Source organism: Elephas maximus, chromosome 3 (assembly GCF_024166365.1).
Source record: "Elephas maximus indicus isolate mEleMax1 chromosome 3, mEleMax1 primary haplotype, whole genome shotgun sequence".
Taxonomy (NCBI): Eukaryota; Metazoa; Chordata; class Mammalia; order Proboscidea; family Elephantidae; genus Elephas; species Elephas maximus.
The window spans coordinates 10404692-10425336 of NC_064821.1; the positions used below are offsets into that span (position 1 = coordinate 10404692).

At 41.5% G+C, this 20645-nt stretch overlaps 1 protein-coding gene and 1 long non-coding RNA gene across 2 annotated transcripts in view; both read left to right on the forward strand.

Annotated features, from left to right (window-relative positions):
* The window catches only part of ADGRE1 (adhesion G protein-coupled receptor E1), a 216419-nt gene that overhangs the window by 167302 nt on the left and 28472 nt on the right, over nt 1-20645 (forward strand). The window lies entirely within an intron of this gene.
* On the forward strand, nt 6590-19684 carry LOC126072023 (uncharacterized). The gene is made up of 3 exons (XR_007516443.1): nt 6590-6916; nt 18753-18829; nt 19555-19684. It is a non-coding gene; the product is annotated as an uncharacterized LOC126072023 (long non-coding RNA).

Consider the following 20645-nt stretch of genomic DNA (forward strand, 5'->3'; position numbering starts at 1 on the left):
GTCAGTTCTGACTCACAGCAACCCTATGTACAAACAGAAGGAAACACTGCGCTGTCCTGCACCATCCTCACAATCATTGTTATGCTTGAGCCCATTGTTGCAGCCACTGTGTCAACCCATCTCGATGACGGTCTTCCTCTTTTTCACTGACCCTGTACTTTACCAAACAAGATGTCCTTCTCCAGGGACTGCTCCTTCCTGATAACATGTCCAAAATATAGAAGATGAAGTCTCGGCATCCTTGCTTATAGTGAGAGTTTTGGCTGTACTTCTTTCAAAACAAATTTGTTCGTTCTTCAGGCAGTCCATGGTATATTCAGTGTTCTTCACCAACACCATAATTCAAAGCCATCGACTCCTCTTAGCTTTTCCTTATTCACTGTCCAGCTTTCACACGCATATGAGATGACTGAAAAACACCATACTAGGGAGTCAGTCTTTTATTTTTTAAGGTTAACTAACAATGTGTTTGCTCAAATTAATTAAATTAACACAAGTTGTATTCCTTATTGAGCACTTAGATGGTCATACAAGATTTCCACATCGTCCTCTATTTAATTCAATTTTCTTTTTGAGAAATGTGAACAAAAAGAGGCAAACCTGAGTGTTAGGTTATATCGTCTCTGGTTAATTTCCTGATGTAAAGCTTTGCTGAGAAATCATTTGATTAAGTGCCTCATTTGTAAGCTGTTGTGGTGCTTAATAATCTCAGCACTCAGTCACTTCTCCAACTCAGCAGGCTCCCTGCCAAAGCACACCACATTGGATGAAGCAGGCGAAGAATGTTTGTTCTGCTCTAACATGAACGTTGCTCTGCAGAACCAAAAACCAAACCCAAACGCAGTGCCATCAAGTCGGTTCTGACCCATAGCAACCCTATTGGACAGAGTAGAACTGCCCCATAGAGTTTCCAAGGAGCGCCTGGCAGATTTGAACTGCCAACCCTTTGGTCAGCAGCCCTAGCACTTAACCACTACGCCACCAGGGTTTCCATTCTGCAGAACAGACCAGAAAAAAACCCAGCCTTTCTGGCACCACAGAGGAGCACACTTCAAACGTACAAGACACTCAGCTCTTACCTGTGTCGTGTCTTCTCTGCGTGAGATGATTACGACTCGGGCTCAGTCCCTCCATTTCTAAAATGGAAATAATCATATCTGCCTATCTACCCTGTTACATTGGTGAGATCATTGATGAAAATTTATTTCAGAATCAAAGGAGGATGCCCGATAAATTTGGTACACTGACCAAGATAGATCCAAAAGCTCTAAACAGATTATTTTCAATCTAAATAACCTCCAGACAACTAGTTAATTCAGTAGGAGAAAAAAAAAAAAACGGGCAAGGGATTATTTGGAAAAATATGTGGAGCAGATGCCCTGCTCTTTCAAGGCTCAAAGGAAGAGTCCACCATAAACCAAAAAAACAAAACCAAAAACAAACCCATTGCTGTGGAGTTGATTCTGCCTCATAGCAACCCTGTAGGTAGGATAGAGTAGAACTGCCCCATAGAGTTGAGATGGAGCGCTTGGTGGATTTGAACTGCCAGTCTTTTGGTTAGCAGCCAAGCTCTTAACCACTGCATCACCAGGGCTCCATAGATTAATTATATACAATTCTTTCACCGAGATCACAGCCCAGAGAAGGCAGTCATTTTTATCCATGATGATCTCTCCTCCCTATACCAAACACGGCAGAAGCAGACATTTCTTCTCTCCCTTAACTTCTTGGTCTTAACAACAATTTCATATCTCCGTTAGTTTCAAAACCTAGGATTCATTCTTGAATTTTCCCTGTCTATATTGTGTTTTCAAGTAAACCTACAAATTCTGTTGTTCACACCCATTTTCTGTTCTTCATTCTATATATACCAGCTCCATTCAGGCCCATGTGGTCTTTATCTGGACAATTGCAATAGTCTCTTATGTTTGTCCACTTCCCACATCTTTTCCATCTTTCCTGGACTGCATAGTTCTATCTAGTTAAGTTCACGAAGTTGTCAAGGATGTCATTTTAGTTGGATTCACAATCAACACCCATGGAAGCAGCAGTCAAGAAATCAAATGAAGCACTGCATCAGGCAAATCTGCTGCAAAAGTCCTTTTTAAAGTGTTGAAAAGTAAAGATGTCACTTTTGGGACTCAGGTCCACCTGACCCAAGCCATGCATGTGAAAGCTGGGCAATGAATAAGGAAGTCTGAAGAAGAATTGACACCTTTGAATTGTGGTGTTGTTGAAGAATACTGAATATACCGTGGACCTCCAAAAGAACCCACAAGTCTGTCTTGGAAGAAGTACAACCAGAATGCTCCTTGGAAGCAAGGATGGCAAGACTACATCTCCTGTACTTTGGACATGTTATCAGGAAGGATCAGTCCCTGGAGAAGGACATCATGCTTGGTAAAGTGGAGGGTCAGTGATAAAGAAGAAGATCTTCAGTGAGAGGGATTGACACAGTGGCTATAACAATGGGCTCAAGCATAGCAATGATTCTGAGGATGGCGCATGATCGGGCAGTGTTTTCTTCTGTTGTACATAGGGTCTCTACGAGTCAGAACCAACTGAACAGCACCAAACAACAAGTACAGAAGAAAAGAAGCTGAACTTTGGAGTTAGGCATTCTACCGCTTACCTACAAAAAGGAAATTATCATTCATTCATTCAACAAACCCTGTTGAGTACCTATGGTACACCAGATACTGGGTTAAGGCAAGGATTAAATTAAATAAGGGATATGAGGTCATTAACAAAGGTCCTAGTTAGGCATTCGACAATTGTAACTACGGGCAGTAGAGGAAGCACTAGTAGTAGTTGTTGCTGCCATCAGCAAGTTTTGATCCTAACATGCATGGTAGTTCACTTGCATTTGCCTGATATTGTTGTTGTTGTTAGATGCCATTGAGTCAGTTCCAACTCATAGCGACCGTACAACAGAAGAAAACACTGCCCAGTGCTGTGCCATTCCCACAATCATTGTTATGCTTGAGCCCATTTTTGCACCTAGTGGGTCAAGCCATCTCATTTTTCACCGACCCTGTACTTTACCAAGCATGATGTCCTTCTTCAGGGACTTATCCCTCATAATAACACGTCCATAGTACCTGAGACGTAGTCTTGGTGCCATCTTTGCCTCTAAGGAGCATTCTGGTTGTACTTCTTCCAAGACAGATTTGTTTGTTCTTTTAGCAGTCCATGGTACACTCAGTATTTTTCACCAACACCACAATTCAAAGGCATCGATTCTTCTTCAGTCTTCCTTATTCATGGTGCAGCTTTTGCGTACTTACGGGACAACTAAAAACACCATGGCTTGGGTCAGGAGTACCTTAGCCTTCAAGGTGACATCTTTGCTTTTCAACACTTTAAAGAGGTCGTTTGCAGCAGATTCGCACAATGCAACATTTGTTTTGATTTTTTGACTGCTGCTTCCATGGCTGTTGATTGTGGATCCAAGTAAAATGAAATCCTTGGTATCTTCAATCTTTTCAATCTTTCAATCTTTTCTCCGTTTAGTATCCTCTATTCTCTGCCGCCTTGTGTAGGGACAGATTCTCTGGGTCCTGAGGCCCCTGAACACAGATTGACACTTTCTTTATTGGGGAAGAAGCAGCAGCAAAGGGCTTTACCTGGGCCTGTGGCCCCAGCCAAAGGAACTTTGTCTTTCCACCTGGAGGGAGGTAATAGAGCCTCACCTATTTCCAAACCTATTTTTCCACAGAAGACACAAAGCAGTAAGAGAGTTAAGACCCAGGAGATCCTGGAAATCTCTACAAAGGGCAGGGGTCCATTTGTCTTTCCTTCAGCCAACCAGCTTCACTCTCAAGCAGGGATGCCCTTTTCCTGTACTTGTGCACTATGGCCACCATCTTGGTGACAGACACACCACAGGAAGGACCACACAATGTGCTAAGTGCCCAATCGAGGGCTGGAGGGGAAGGGAGGCTGGCACACAGACTGCCACTGGAATGAGTAGCAGTTACCCTGCAGAAGGGGAACATCTGGACAGGGCAGAAGCTCCCAGGCCTGAGAGTGCTCTTTGGGGAGCCAGAAGTAGTTGGCCTTGGGCTAACTGAAGAACCTGAGACATTGTCTGAAACAAGTCCTCTGTGGTACACTCCCCAGGTCACACAGCTCTGGTGACGGGATAGTCTCTAGTCTGGGGTCAGTGCTCTTGTGGTTGATCTTTTTCCTTCCAGAGCAAGCAGTTCAACAGGGCACTTACCACTATCGGCTTATTAGTACTGATGGCTTAGCAATATAGTTGCTGGTATCATTTATGGTGATACAGTTTATACTGATGTACACCAAGCATTGGGCTAAGCAGTTTACCTACATAATCTCATGTCGCAACCTTAAGAGACAGATACCATTTATTGTCCCTTTTCAACAAATGAGGAAACTAAGTCTAGAGGATCTGCCCAAGATCATACACCTAGTAAGCAGCAGATCTTCTACACCAATGGTCCTCATATCGACAGTGCTGTCACCAGCAATGAGAGGTGTGAAGCTAAGGTATGACACGTACCCTGGGTGCGACTCGAAGGCATGGAAGGAGAGTTTGACTGTGCGGTGTCTAGTAACCATCCCAGTTTCCATCACCAGCTGTGAGAGATCATTCAGCGAGTTAAAGCTAATGCTTTCGAATTTGAGAGCCTCCGTGGGTCAAGGAAGACTGTGTGATCTTGCTCTGCTGAGGGTAGAAAGAGAAGAAACTGGGGGAACAAAATGACTTTGAGCACATCATAGACCAGTTTGCATCAGTGAAGGCCAGGAAGGTGCAGTTGTAATTTTCATGCAATGCTGTAACGTGTTAAGTACAAGATTAACCAGCTGACTTGGGTCGCTATAGGGTCGGTGTGAGTCAGAAGTGACTTGATAGCAACGGGTTTTTTTTTTTTTTTTTGGAGGGGCGTTTACCATGGTAAAGTAGTGGAAAAATGAGTGCCAGAGGTGTGGACAGGGGCGCAATGTCAGTGCTAGCCATAGGTGCGTTTTCCATAGATCAGTCTCTGCTCTCCACCCGTTACACTTAACGGTTCATGTCCAGCGAGGTCAAAGGTGTCCAGTAATATTTACCAACCGAAAGTGATCCCATGGCCTGTTCTCTGTGCATGTGGTAGCCAGGTTCACTGCAGTAAGCAGATGTCTGCATTAGGAAAACAGCTACCACTCTAATTTTCTCTAACTGACTTGTTGGCAGTGCTAACACTGAGGGCAAAAGATACAGGGACATGGATCCTGGGCTCCGAATAGCACAAGAAATGTTGGATGTTGGTAAGGATGTAGGAAACTTGGAAGCCTCATCCATGGCTAGTGAGAATGCAAAATGGTACAGCCACTGTGGAAAACAGTTGGCAATTCCTCAAAAATTTAAACATAGAGCTACCATTTTTGTCAGGTGCTGTTGAGTGGGTTCTGGCACAACACTATGTACAACAGAACCAAACATTGCCCAGTCCTGTGCCATTCTCACAATCTTTGTTATGTTTGAGCCCATTGTTGTAGCCACTGTGTCAATCCATCTCCTAGAGGATTTTCCTTTTTTTCACTGACCCTCTACTTTACCAAGCATGATGTCCTTCTCCAGGGACTGGTCCTTCCTGATAACATGTCCAAAGTACTTGAGAAGGAGTCTTCCTATCCTTGCTTCTAAGGAGCATTCTGGCTGTACGTTTGCCAAGATAGATTTGTTCTTTCATCTGGCAGTCCATGGTACATTCAATATTCTTCACCATCCCCATAATTGGAAGGTGTCAATTCTTCTTTGGTCTTCATTGTTCATTGTCCGGCTTTTGCATGCATATGAGGTGATCGAAAAAACCATGGCTTCGGTGGGGTTCACCTTTGTCCTCAAAGTGACCTCTTTGCTTTCCAGAGGTCTTTTGTAGCAGATTTGTCCAATGCAATGCATCGTTTGACTTCTTGACTACTGCTTCCATGGGTGTTGATGGTGGATCCAAGTAAAATGAAATCCTTGAAAGCTTCAATATTTTCTCCATGTATCATGATATTGCTTATTGGTACAGTTCTGAAGATTTTTGTTTTGTTTATGTTGAGGTGTAATCCACACTGAAGGCTGTCGTCTTTGACCTTCATCAATAAGTGCTCCACCAGGATGGTATTTGTAATTCACAGAAATGAAACATCTGGCTCTTGCATGGTTTAACATGTTTCTTCATTGGTTTTATCATATTTGGGGTAAACTAAACCACTCATTTTCAAATGAAAGAAAAAAAAATCTATGCCAATAGAAGTCTTCTCACTGGGTGAGTTGAGTTCCTCTTTTCCTGAGAATTTGTAAATTGGCATTGCAGCTATTCTTTTTATTTCAGGTCACTATATTAGCTACTGGAGAGTTCATTCTGGACATTTTTACATTTCAGGGGATACTTCTTTTTTAAATTAAAAAATGCTTATAATTATTCATTATAAAAGCTCAAGCTATAAACTCACATGATTACAAATCAAACAAAATATACGAAGGAAACATGGAAAGAAATAACAAAGTGGAAAAAAGAAAAAGAAAACATTGTTAAAGCAATATCGAGCCCTCATTCTCTGTTTCTCTTCTGTTTCTTTGCAGACGCTGCAATTTCTTACGTACAAGTGTGTGGGGTGTTGGGTCAGCCTGTCACCCTACCCTGCATGTACTCAGGAGCACTCACGTCCATGTGTTGGGGCCGAGGGTCTTGCCCTTTTTCTCATTGCATGGATGAAATTGTCAGGACTAATGGATCCCATGTCACCTTTCAGAAGGACTACCATTATAAGCTAAAGGGATCCCTTTCGGCAAGGGATGTGTCTTTGACTATAGAGAACGCAGTCAAGGCAGACAGTGGCCTGTACTGTTGTCGTATTCAGCACAGCGGATGGTTTAATGATCAGAAATACATCATATCATTGGAGATTAAAGGAGGTGAGTTGAGTCTTCTTTCTTTGGTCATTTCGTGCAGATGAACTGAGATGCAAAGCTTTCGGCTTGGTAATTTTTTCCTTGAATAGAAAAAGAGGAGACCCTCCATTCTTGTTTTGTAATAACTGTTGCTCTTGGGAAATAGGAAAGCTTTTATGTATGTAGATGAGGTGCTAACTCCAAGCCCGATTCAAGGCCACAGGCTAGAAGGTCTTTGCAGTCAGCAGACTATCTCCTGAAGCAGCGCTTCAGAAATGTTAGTTGGCCCATGAAAAAGCATTCATTGTTCCATAGTGAAATCTAGTGAATGTGGGTACGTCTTTCTATGATAAGCTTTCTAGTTGGCCTGATTTAATTCCAACACCTTCCTTTTCTATTTTGCACGCAGTGCATAGGTTAACTCTTCCTCCCAGGATCCTGTCCTGGAAGCCAATGTTCACAGCCTCTTAGGAAGAATAGCAACCCCTGAATGACCGACTTTCATAAACATAAAGTACACACCAAAGCCTGACTTGATAAATGCACCCTTTTGATTTCGCATCTAATGCCTAGCCTTAGAGGGACACCGATGGTGTCCTGTGCTGACAGAAAGATATTAACTTGAAATGTGGTTAGTGGGAGGGTGATGGTCAAATCGGGTAATGATCCAGGCAAAGGTATGACGAGCATGTGGATGAGATCCTGGGTGATGATGAGAAAGAAGAGATAATTCACAGTGCCTGCAGTGTTTATAACTGTGGGAAGGAAATAAAGTGAATGAAATAACTCATGGGGTTTGCTTCTGATTCTGCAACAATGGAAAGACAGTATGGGGTTGCATTGCAATTCCCTTTTACTGAAATTAGCTCATGATAAAAATCACAATGGCTAGCGAATTCTTGAAATGAAACATTTCATTTGATCCATGTGACAAATTCTTCATCTGACTCTGGTAACTTAAGTAGCATAGAAATAACTGGAAGGACCCTGGGCAGCTTGAAGAATTGAAAATTTCAAATAATCAGGCCTTGGAAAGGGACAGGGAGCAACATTACTCCCGGAATCTGGAGATCAGGGACTATTGGAATGACCCTCTAAGGTGTTGCTCTTGCAAAAGATTGACTCCATGTGTTTTCCTTCTTTGTATCAAGATTCAATTTCCCACCAGAGCGAATCTGATTGGCATTTCTGGAGTCAGGTGGTCATACAACTTAAGAGAGGGTGGGCCAAACACCATAAAATTCCAAGTTGATGTGCCTATCCAGCCTGCATGAACAGTCAGGAGCTTGTTCTGCAAAGGAAAAAGCTGACTGTCTCACTAAAAGAAGGAAGACAGGTGGGATGGTTGCCAGTCCAAGCCACAGATGTCTATTACAACATCCATGGCTGGTCATCTTCCAGATCGTGAATGCTACCTTCCACTCATGCACTTAATGAAGAAATTCAAGTGCAGTAAAAATTATTTTCAAGCCAAAGAAGGCAGTAGGCAGTGCTGTGTCCAGAGGACCAAGATTCTAATTATGGATGTTCAATGAGATGCAATTGTAATTGTGAGTCACTGGGATCACCACTTGGTATAAAAGGAAACAGGATGTGGGCTGTATCTTTGACAGAATTACTATACTGTGAAGAAGAAAAACACTAAAAAAAAAAAAAAAAAAGAATACCTGAAGGAACCTGAGAAGTTCAGTCCCAGGATTTTGGAGAAATTGAAATCAGAGCAAAGAGATCAAAGGACCTCATTCTGTCTGGAGAAGTAAGAGAAGGTTTCACAGAGGAAGTGATGTTTCAGCTGTGGCCTGGGTAGCTGACCAGTTACCCATTCCAGGGCCTTCCAAAGGACATGAACAGCATGTGCAAAACACACAAGCAGGTGCCAGAGAGATGATGTGTCCAAGAGATGCGTAGGAATGGTTTAAAGTGTCTGGAGCACAGTCTTCATGGGAAAACAAAGGAAATGGCCCTGTGAAAGAAAGTGCCTATATCCTGGAAGGTCTGCTCTTTCTTTATTATGTACCTATTTACCTTTAATCGAAAGATGATGGATGTTCATTGAAGTAGTCTAAACCAAGGTGTATCCTGATCAGATGCAAGTCTCTAACAGATCACTTCACACAGCATTCTAGAGATTGGAGAGGAGCGGGCCGGTGACATTCTGCTCCATTTACTGGGGATCATTGAAGTCCTTAAGGCCACATTTCTTTCCAAATATAATGGGAGAGTGTGTAGTTCATATGATAAAAACATTTAAGACATTAATTCCCATAAGAGTCTCTCTATTCATTAACATTCACATGGCTTAAGGCAAAAGAACTTGCATAACACCTGAAATAGATTAGTTGTTGGGTTGGTTTTTTAATGACCAACTCTTCAATGTATTGAGAAAATATTGAAATTTCAAGGATTTCATTTTATTTGGATCTGCAGTCAATGCCCATGGAGTCAGCAAGTCAAAAAATCAAATGGCTTATTGCATTGAGCAAATGTGCTGCAAGAGGCCTCTTTAAAATCTTAAAAAGCAAAGATGTCACTTTGAGGACTGTAGTGTGAGTTGGAGTCAACTCAACAGCCACTGGTTTTTTTTTTTTTTTTTTTTTCTGGTCAGATGCACTCAAAAGGGGGCCACTGAACAAGGAAGGCCAGAGATGGATTGATGAATTATCACGTTAACGAAGAATATTGAATATACCATGGACAGGCAGAAGAACAAAAATCTGTCTTGGAAGAAGTACAGCCAGAATCCTCATAGGAGCGAGGATGGCAAGACTTCATCTCACAGACTTTGGACATGTCATCAGGAGGAACTGGTCTCTGCAGAAGGACATCATGCTTGGTAAAGTAGAGGTCGGTGAAAAAGAGGAAGACCTTCATAGAGATGGATTGACACAGTGGCTACAACAATGGGCTCAACAATTGTGAGGATGGCACAGGACCGGGCAGTGTTTTGTCCTGTTGTACATAGGGTCACTATGAGTCAGCACCAACTCCGAGGCACCTAACAACAACAACAAAGTTGAAGAGCTATTTTATCTTTTTTTGCATACCATAAGAGATTCAGTGAAGCAGTCTAATATCTTCATTTGACTGTTTTCTAAATAAACATCAATTTGAATTTAAGCACAATTAAGAGAAAACAGACTATTCTGACTAGTTAAAAAGGCAGATCTTTTTTTTTTCTTTAATAAATACGAGCTTTTTATTATACTTCAGATGAGGGTTTACAGAATAAACTAGCTTCTCATTGAACAGTTAGTACACATATTGTTTTATGACATTGGTTAACAACCCCGCGACATGTCAACGCTCTCTTCTTCTCGACGTTGGGTTACCCATTGCCAGCTTTCCTGTCCCCTCCTGCCTTCTAGTCCTTGCCCCTGGGCCGGAGTGCCCCTTTAGTCTTGTTTTGTTTTATGGGCCTGTCTAATCTTTAGGTGAAGCATGAACCTTAGGGGTGACTTCATTACTGAGCTAAAAGGACATCCAGGGACCATACTCTCTGGGTTTCTCCAATGTCTGTCAGGCCAGGACGTCTGCTCTTTTTCTGTGAGTTAAAATTTTGCTCTACATTTTTCTCCAGCTCTGTCTGGGACCCTCTATTGTGATCCCTGTCAGAGCAGTAAAGAGGCAGCTCTTTTAATTACTTCCATAATTTCAAAAGTCTTTATTATGTTTATACTCTCTGTAAATTTATGACTGTATATTACCTCTCTATCTGGCCTTGAAAATACCTGCAATTAACTCTTTATGAGAAGTTTGGTTATCTTGCAATATCAAATCTGCTTTTCTTGCAAGAAGGTCCCTCATCTAGGGTTTTCATCAACTTCATTAACACATAAATATGGACTCTATACTCAGGGATCAACTACCCTTAACCATGATCATTTCCCTGCTGTTGCTTAGTCCTCTCTTCCTCCTCCTTCTTTTCCTCTCTCTTCTCCTTCTCTGTGTTCTTTTCCCCTTCTCCTCTTTCTCCTCCTTTTCCTCCTTCTCCTTGTGTTTTTTTTTTTTTTTGGAAAATTTTAGTATATAAATGTCTTATGATGATATTACAATTATTTGCCACTTTTGTTAACCTGAAATCCTAGTGGCTTTGAGAAACAAGGCTTTGAAAATAAAATGGTCTGATAAATGGGAATGATGGTCATCTCCTGCATTTGGTCCCATACATAGAACTCTATTCAAAAGCGAAGCTGGAACTAGAGTGCTGACAATGCTCACAGTCTGTACAACAGACCCAAGAGAAGAACCAAAGAGAGTGGTGAGAGTAAGGATGAATTCAAAAAGAGGACTGAGCTCTGCTTACCCTGTGATACACAAGCATTCCTCCATGGAGATCAGAAAATTCTTCCAGAACCCAGCCACAGAATCTACATATGTTATGGAAGTGCCCATGTCAACCTAAGAGTAACTAAGAGAGATTGTGAATAATAGACATGGAGCATTGTGAGCTACCTAGAAGGAACACTACATGACAAACCATATTGCTGCCAGCCTCCCCTGGAAGCCAATGACAAAATTATCAGTAAGCATCTCAGCTGAATTTCCCAGCACTGCTGTGCCTTGGCCTGTGACTATTTACCTCCTGTGCTGTGCAGGCTTCTGTGTGTCCCTTTTCTGTCTCAGCATCTCCAGTGACTCTCTGACCCTCTGATTTTCCCCATTTTGCCCCCACTGACCATGGGATTCTTCTAATGGTGCACATGTCCTTGGAGTTGCCTCATGAAGATTATGCATTTAAATTAGTGTAGACCTTTTGCTTTTCATCCTAGGGAGCATAAGACAACCTTCTAATGCAGTGCCTCTGAGCATAAAAGACAAAAGAGAAGCCAGTTGTTTGGCAATTATGAGATATAAAAGACACCTAATGACCACGCATTTTTGTATGGCACATAAGAAGGAGCTTTGTCCAGGGATTTTTAGTTTCTCACTTAGCTTTTAGCCTCTCACTGAAATCATAAGGCTCAGAAAACACATGATATGGACTGATGAAAATTGAACTTACTGAGTATTTCACAGTGACAGGTTTTATTTTGGCAAATGCTGCTGATTACATCCATGCCTAATCATAGCATCCATTAGAAGCCTGTAATGTTAATTTAGTTTGGAAAATATAGTAGTGTTCTGTCAGGGATTTTGCACTTAAATGATCACATTAGGCTTTTAATAGATGTCTCCATAAAAAACAAAAAACAAAAACCATTGCCATCCAGTGAATTCTAACTGATAGTGACCCTATAAGACAGGGTAGAACTGCCCTGTAAGGTTTCCAAGGCTGTAAATCTTTACGGAAGCAGACTGTCACAGCTTTCACCCACGGATCAACTGGTGGGTTCGAACTGCTGAACTTTTGGTTAGCAGCCAAGTGCTTTAACCACTGCACCACGAGGACTTCTGGTGTCTCCATAAAAAATATAGCATATAATTTTTATGGAAAATATTGTATAACTCAGAATGTCCACATCATAGTCTAATTAAATCGAACCATTGGGTCAGGCACATGTAAGTCTCAGTCTTTCATCTTCTTTTTTCCATACAACAGGTGACCAGCACTGCTATGAGTTAACAGTGATTCAGTCTCTCTGTGTTTCAGAGATAAGCAGAGAGGGTGTCGTTCAGGTGGGACATTTGCTCCATGTGAGTTACTCTGAGTTGTGCAAAATGAAAAGATAATGTAAAAATTCCAAATGTGGTTTCTATTTAGGTTGAGGACTTGTTTTCTCTAGGAAATTGCTCTTAGTGCAACAGCAAACAGAATTTTTATTTCAGCTGATAAGTGTGGAAAAAAGCAGGTGGTCATAAAGTCTCCCAAATTCTTATATGCTCAGTTGTCATTGTGCCAGAGCTTCTAACGCTGAGGCTGGCTCATTCCAACTTTCTTTTTCTTTTCTTTTTCCCCTCAGTGTTCTGATCTATTTTCATTGGTTCTGTTTCAGTACTTTGGTAGGTTTTGATTTGTTTATAACATGACTATTTTATTATGTTATAACCAGTCCTTTATATACATGTAAATGGTAAAGCAGCAGATAACAAGTTTGAGAAGAAAACAGAAGTTGACTAAGTAAAAATAAAAAAAAAACCAAGCCATTAACTGATTCCAACTCATAAGTTCTGACAGGAAAAATAAAAGAAATATATATACATATATATATGTATGTATTTTTTTGTAAGGGATAAAATGAGCCATATTCTACCCAGTTCTCCACTCTTAATTTAAATAAGTCTCTTCTGATAGTTACTGGAATCAATAAAATATGCTTTCAACTCTGAAAGGAAGCCTCATTTTGCTTTTTAAAGGAAAGAAAAGGGGGAAATCTGGCCAATATTAAGAAATGTGAATTAATCTAAGCAATCATATTCTATCAATTAAAAACACAGTGCGTGTCTAAGAAACCTGGTCCACATACTTGATTTAGAGCTGTGTGTTCACTAGGTCTCACTACTGGAAATCCATTCACTTGCTGACAGTGGAAAAGTAAAAGTATGGAAGGTGATACTTTTGACCTTTAAAATCTTGGCCCATTTTTTATAGAAACAACGATGTGGTTATCATGTTGAGATAGTTTCACTCAATTCCATTGAGAATAAACGTTAAGAACCCTTAAGAGAACTTCCGTTCCATGCTTATGTCGGTGCTTTCAGCCAAATTGCCTCCAGAAAACACGGTGATAATATAGTCAAAATACCAGACAACCAGGCAGAGGTTCCAGGTTTACTAAACTCAGCTTCTCCTGAAAGTGCAGAGAAACGTGAGTTCCCTCCCAGAGAAACAGGGCATATTCGTCCCTAGGTGGAGGGGTGTGCTCCCAGGTTCCCTCTGAGTTCCTGGTTTTCCCAGGTCCTGGCATGTGTGCGGAGCAGAGTGAGGTGGTTAAGAACCCAAGCTGCTGAGAGAGATGCCTGAGCAAGTCATCCAACCTCCCTGAACCTGCCTTTCACATCCGTAAAACGAATAGCATCATAGAATCTCAGAGAACCATCACAATAACTTGCTGAGGAAAGTTCCTGATGCCCAGTGGGCAGGTGAACAAATTAGCTGTTATTATTCCAGTTTGAAATCCATTTTAGGATGAGCCTTTGCTGATGTGTCTTGCGTAGAAGCCAGAACATCAGTTTGTAATTGTGTACTTCCTAAAGGTTACACAAAAGGAGGAAGAAGAAGGAGATCCAGATGATTCCAGGACCTGAATTACCTGATCATAAACACAGTTCGGGAATTTAGATTAACATTTTCAGGAGAAACTGGTTCAAAATGGATTCAGCATTTATTATACACTAGGCATTCCACAAAGCACATCAGTATCTTCGGTGATCACATATGCTAGTATTTCATTTTGAAATGAAGAGAAGAGGGATTTCTAGGATTAAAACCTTGTTATTGTCGTTCTTAGGTGCCATCGAGTAGGCTCTGACTCACAGCGACCCTCTGTACGGTAGAACAAAACACTGCCTGGTCCTGTGCCATCCTCACAATTGTTGCTATGCTTGAACCCATTGTTGCAGCCGTTGTGTCGATCCATCTCTTTGAGGGTGTTCATCATTTTGTTGACCGTCTGCTTTAATGAGGATGATGTCCTTCTCCAGGGACTGGTCCCTCCTGTTAACATATCCAAAATGTGTGAGACGAAGTCCTCACTTCCAAGGAGCACTCTGGCTGTACTTCTTCCAAGACATATTTGTTCAGCCTTCTGGCAGTCCAGGGTTTATTCAATATTCTTCACAACACCACAATTCAAAGGCATCAATCCTTCCTCAGCCTTCCTCATTGCCCACCTTTTGCATGCATATGGGGTGATTGAAATTATCATGGCTTGGGACAGATGCACCTTAGTCCTCAAAGTCACATCGTTGCTTTTCCACACTTTAAAGAGGTCTTTTGCAGTAGATTTGCCCAGTACAATATGCCTTTTGATATCTTTTGATATCATGGCAGCTGCTGCTGCCATGGCATTGATTGTGGATCTGAGTAAAACGAAATCCATGACAAATTGAATCCTTTCTCCAATTACCATGATGTTGCTTATTGGTCCAGTTGTGAGGATTTATGTTTTCTTTATGTTGAGGTGAAATCTGTACTAAAACCTGTAGTCTTTGATCTTCATCAGTAAGTGCTTCAAGTCTTCTTGTATTTCAGCAAGCAAGGTTGTGTCATCTTCATAACCCAGGTTATTAATGAGTCTTCCTCCAATCCCGATGCCTCATTCTTCTTCGTATAGTCCAGCATCTTGGATTATTTGCTCAGCATACAGATTGAATAGGTATGGTGAAAGGATACAACCCTCACACACACCTTCCCTGACTTTAAACCAATCAGTATCCCCTTGTTCTGTCTGAACAACTCCCTCTTGATCTATGTACAGGCTCCTCATGAGCACATTAAGTTTTCTGGAATTCCCATTCTTCTCAATCTTATCCATAATTTGTTATGATCCACACAGTCAAATGCCTTTGCATAGTCAATAAAACACAGGTAAACATCCTTCTGGTATTCTCTGCTTTCAGCCAGGATCCATCTGACATCAACAATGATATCCCTGGTTCCATATCCTCTTCTGAAACCAGCCTGAATTTCTGGCAGTTCCCTGTCAATATACTGCTGCAGCCGTTTTTGAATGATCTTCAGCAAAATTTTGCTTGCATGTGATATTAATATTTTTCTATAATTTCCACATTCGGTTGGATCACCTTTTTGGGGAATAGGCATAAATAAGGATCTCTCCCAGTCAGTTGGCCAGGAAGCTGTCTTCCATATTTCTTGGCATAGACGAATGAGCACCTCCAGCGCTGCTTCTGTTTGTTGAAACATCTCAAATGATAGTCCATCAATTCCTGGAGCCTTGTTTTTTGCCAATATATTAGTGCGCCTTGGACTTCTTCCTTCAGTACCATCGGTTCCTGATCGTATGCTACCTCTTGAAATGATTGACTATCGACAACTTCTTTTTGGTATAATGACTCTCTGTGTTCCTTCCATCTTCTTTTGATGCTTCCTGCATCATTTAATATTTTTCTCATGGAATCCTTCACTATTGCAACTAGAGGCTTGAATTTTTTCTTCAGTTCTTTCAGCTTGAGAAACACCGAGCATGTTATTCCCTTTTGGTTTTCTATCTCCTGCTCTCTGCACATGTCATTATAATACTTTACTTTGTCTTCTCGAGCAGTCCTTTGAAATCTTCTGTTCAGTTCTTTTACTTCATCATTTCTTCCTTTTGCCTTAGCTGCTCAACATTCGTGAGCAAGTTTCAGAGTCGCCTCTGACATCCATCTTGGTCTTTTTTTCTTTCCTGTCTTTTCAATGACCTCTTGCTTCCTTCATGTATGATGTCCTTGATGTCATTCTGCAACTCTTCTGGTCTTCAGTCACTAGTGTTCAGTGCATCAAATCTATTCTTCAGATGGTGTCAAAATCAGTGGGATATACTCAAGGTCATATTTTGGCTCTCGTGGACTTACTCTGATTTTCTTCAGTTTCAGCTTGAACTTGCATATGAGCAATTGATGGTCTGTTCCACAGTCGGCCCTTGGCCTTGTTCTAACTGATGATATTGAGCTTTTCCGTGGCCTCTTTCCACAGATGTAGGCAATTTGCTTCCTGTGTGTTCCATCTGGTGAGGTCCATGTTTATAGTCACCAAGTATGTTGGTTAAAGAAGGTATTTGCATTGAAGAAGTCTTGGTCTTGGAAAATTCTCTCATTCGATCTTCGGCATTGTTTCTATCACCAAGGCCATATTTTCCAACTACCGATCCTTCCTCTTTGTTTCCAACTTTCACATTTTAATCACCAGTAATTATCAATGCATCCTGATTGCATGTTCGATCAATTTCAGACTGCAGCAGCTGATAAAAATCTTCTATTTCTTCATCTTTGGCCTTAGTGGTTGGTGCAGAAATCTGAAGAATAGTTGTCTTTCTTGTAGATGTATAGATATTATCCTATCACTGACAGGGTTATTCTTCAGGATAGATCTTGAAATGTTCTTTTTGAATATAAATGCAACACCATTCCTCTCCAAGTTGTATGAAATATGAATCTAGGAAAATTGAAAATCATCAAAAGTGAAATAAAAACCATAAACATCGATATCCTAGGCGTTAGTGAGCTGAAATGGACTGATAGTGGCCATTTCATATCAGACAATCATATAGTCTGCTATGCTGGGAATGACAACTTGAAGAGGAATGGTCCTCTGCTAGTTACTCCCAAATCACTCCGCCGTACATTTTAAAAGCATGTTGTTGTGGATTGAATTGTGTTCCCCCAAAATATGATGCCCATATTTCATATTGTGTGATTGTCCTTTATTTTATGATCTGATGTGATTTTCCTATGTGTTATAAATCCCAATACCTGCCTGTGGTTAATGAGACAAGATTAGGTTATGTTAAAAAAAGATTAGAGTGGGATTCAACACTTTTACTCAGGTCACAGCCTTGATCCAATGTAAGGGGAGTTTCCCTGTGGTGTGGCCTGTGTCACCTTTTATCTTACAAGAGATAAAAGGAAAGAGAAGGTAGCGGAGAGAGACGGACCTCATACCACCAAGAAAGACGTGTGTCTTTTGGACCTGGGGTCCCCGCACGGAGAAGTTCCTAGACCCAGGGTAAGATTGATAAGGAGCTTCCCCAAGACCCAACAGAGAGAAAAAGCCTTCCCCTGGAGCTGGTGCCCTGAATTCGTACTTGTAACCTCCTAGGCTATGAAAAAATAAATTTTTCTTTGATAAAGCCAAACGCTTGTGGGATTTCTGTTTGGCAGCACTAGATACAACACATGTTGTACCACTGCAATCATTTAATAACTGTATTTTTATGCAAATAATATTCAAGTTCTACTTTTTTTTTGCCATCTGCAGCTTCCCCCCTTCACCTGGAGGTATTTCATAAGCACGCTATGCTAATTTTTATTAAAGGAACATGCAATGACAAATTAATTTAATTGTGGACCCCCACCTCCACAAGGTTTGTCCCTCTTACTAACACATGTTCACAAGGCCTAGCATCATGCCTGGCTTTTAGTAGGCACTCAATAAATATTGTTGACCAAGTTCTTGAATGGAAGGCCTCATGCTAAATCCCTTTGCAAGTTTCTACTTTAGGAGATATTTTGGACTCCTTAGGAGAAAATCAAGATCCTTGGATGGAGCAAGTGGTTTTCACTTAACTATGAACCTAAAGGCTGGAGGTTTGAACCCTCCCAGCGGTGCCATGGGAGAAAGGCCTAGTGATCTACTTTTGTTAAGATTAGAGCCAAGAAAACCCTATGGAGCAGTTCTGCTCCGTCACACAGGGCCACCAAAAGTTGTAATTGACTTGGTGGCAATTGGTTTCTTGCTTTTTTTATTTTCAGAGGGGAATTAGAATGGGCCGTGGGTGCATTCGGAAACCCTGATGGTGTAGTGGTTAAATGCTATGGCTAGCCAAGAGTTCAGCAGTTCAAATCTGCCAGGCGCTACTTGGAAACTCTCTGGGGCAGTTCTACTCTGTCCTATAGGGTTGCTATGAGTCCAAATCAACTCAATGGCAGTGGGTTTGGTTTTGGTTTGGGTGGATGCATTAGAGCCCTTGAGTGGTACAAACACTTAATGCATTTGGCTGCTCACCAGAAGGTTGGAGATTCAAATCCACCAAGAGGTCTCTCAGAAGACAGTCCTGGTGATCTGCTTCCAAAAACGTGGCCATTAAAAACCCCATAGAGCCCATGGGGTCACCACGAGTCAGGGCCAACTCGATGGCAACTGCTAGTGGTGCTGGTGGAAGCATCAAGGAAAGACCTCACTCAAGGGTGATTGGAAGAAGGGATGTGACCAGTGACATGTTCTCTCCCATATTCCATTCTGATGGCTATTTTTCTTTTCCAGAGCACAAAGGTATGACGACCCAGCCACCGGTGGATGTTTGTATGAGTGAGGATGCAGCCCAGACTTGGATACAGTTGGTCAGTCTTACCATGTCATTCTCCTGCACAAGCACCACCATGGGTCCCTGTGACTTCCAGGATAGAGCAGTTCTCAACTGGAGCTGAATTTGTCCCCACCCCAGGGGGCATTTGGCAATGTCTGCAGACGTTTTTTGGTTGTCATTACTGGGGTGTGTTCGTGTATGTGTACGCTCTTGATATGTAGCAGGTAGAGACCAGGGATGCTGCCTAACATCTTACAATGTACAGAGCCGCACCCCCTGCAACTAAGAATTATCCAGTTTCAAATGTTAATAGTGTCGAGATTGAGAAACCCTGGAATAGAGTTAAAATGCTCCAGCTGTCATTCAAAGCTCTGCATCATATATCTAGAACCTCAGCACCCCCGCCCTCCTGTCCCCTGTCTTTCTCCATAATGCACTCCTTGTAGGTTCCAGAGATCTCAACCTCTAAACCTTCGTGGTCTCATAAATAAGATGTAGCAATGATATACCCCTCACAGGGCTGTGAGGGGTAAATGAGAAACCAAATAGCAAGTTGACAGCACAGAATTTGTTGTTGTTGTTGTTGTTGTTAGCTGCCATCTAGTCAACCACCGTCTCATGGTGGACCCATGCACAATAAGATGGAATCCTTGTGATCCATAGCAATACCTGATGGGATCACCCAACCACACTTACCCATGTTCTCACTTTCTTAAGTTTCAGTAAGGTTCTATCTAATTAGCTTTATTTCTTTTAAAGAAAAATACATGGAAAAATGGGACCAAAAAGGACATTGCAAAAGTGGCTACCCAACTAATTCAGCAGGTGGAATTAAGTATATGGAATCGGACTTCCGTTTCTCCAGGAAAGTATGAGGATCCTGTGCTTGATATAGGTAAGAAACTCCTTAAATGGCCCCCATAAAGGGACCTGGCTCCTGGCATGGTCGAGTTCTAGGATTGAAGAAATCTTTTAGATCCAAGCATTAAAGATTTTCCACATGGAGGCTCTACACAAGTGGGGCTCTGCTTTGAAAATACAAACCCAAGGGAATAAACCAGCTATCTTCCTCTTTCCAAATCCCCTTGGTGTGGTACAAAGTACTTAGGAATATACCCACCATGCTTCTTTGGCTGGATCAGAAAGATCCCATAGACTCAGTTATATATGGTACTAGGACAATCTAAACCTGGTGCAGATAACTGGTCCCTCTTCTTTCCTCCACTGGGGTCCCATGGGACCCTTCATTCCGGTAAACCTGAGTGAGGACCATCCTCATCCACACAAGTGGTTCTAACAATTTTAAACCTCAAAAGGGAATGGGGGGATAACTCTAGTTCCCTTCCTTTTCAGAAATCTCCTTAGCCCTGGTATCTGTCAAGCATTTCAGAGAACCATCTTCTGGCTTTGTTGGGTTTTTTTTCTATTCTTAGCTTTCTTTTTACATTGGTATCTGCTCTTGTCTTCATTATTTCCTTTCTTCTACTTTCTTCAGGTTTAATTTGCTTTGTGTTTTCTAGCTTCTTGACTTAGTATAGTAGATCCTTGATTTCAAAACATTTCTTCTTTTATAGCATGTGCATTCAAGTTATAAATTGAGCTATAAATTAGAGCTATACATTTCCCTCTAAGGACTGCTTTGGCTGCATTCTGCAAATTTTCTTCTGTGGGATTTCATTATCATTCAGTTGAAATATTTAAAAATTTTATTTGTCATTTTTCCTTTGTCTCATGGGTTATTTGTTGTTGTTGCTGGATGGCACTGAGTCAGTTCTGACTTATAGTGACCCCATGTAACAGAGGAGAACTGGACCATAGGGTTTTCTTGGCTGTAATATTTATAGGGGCAA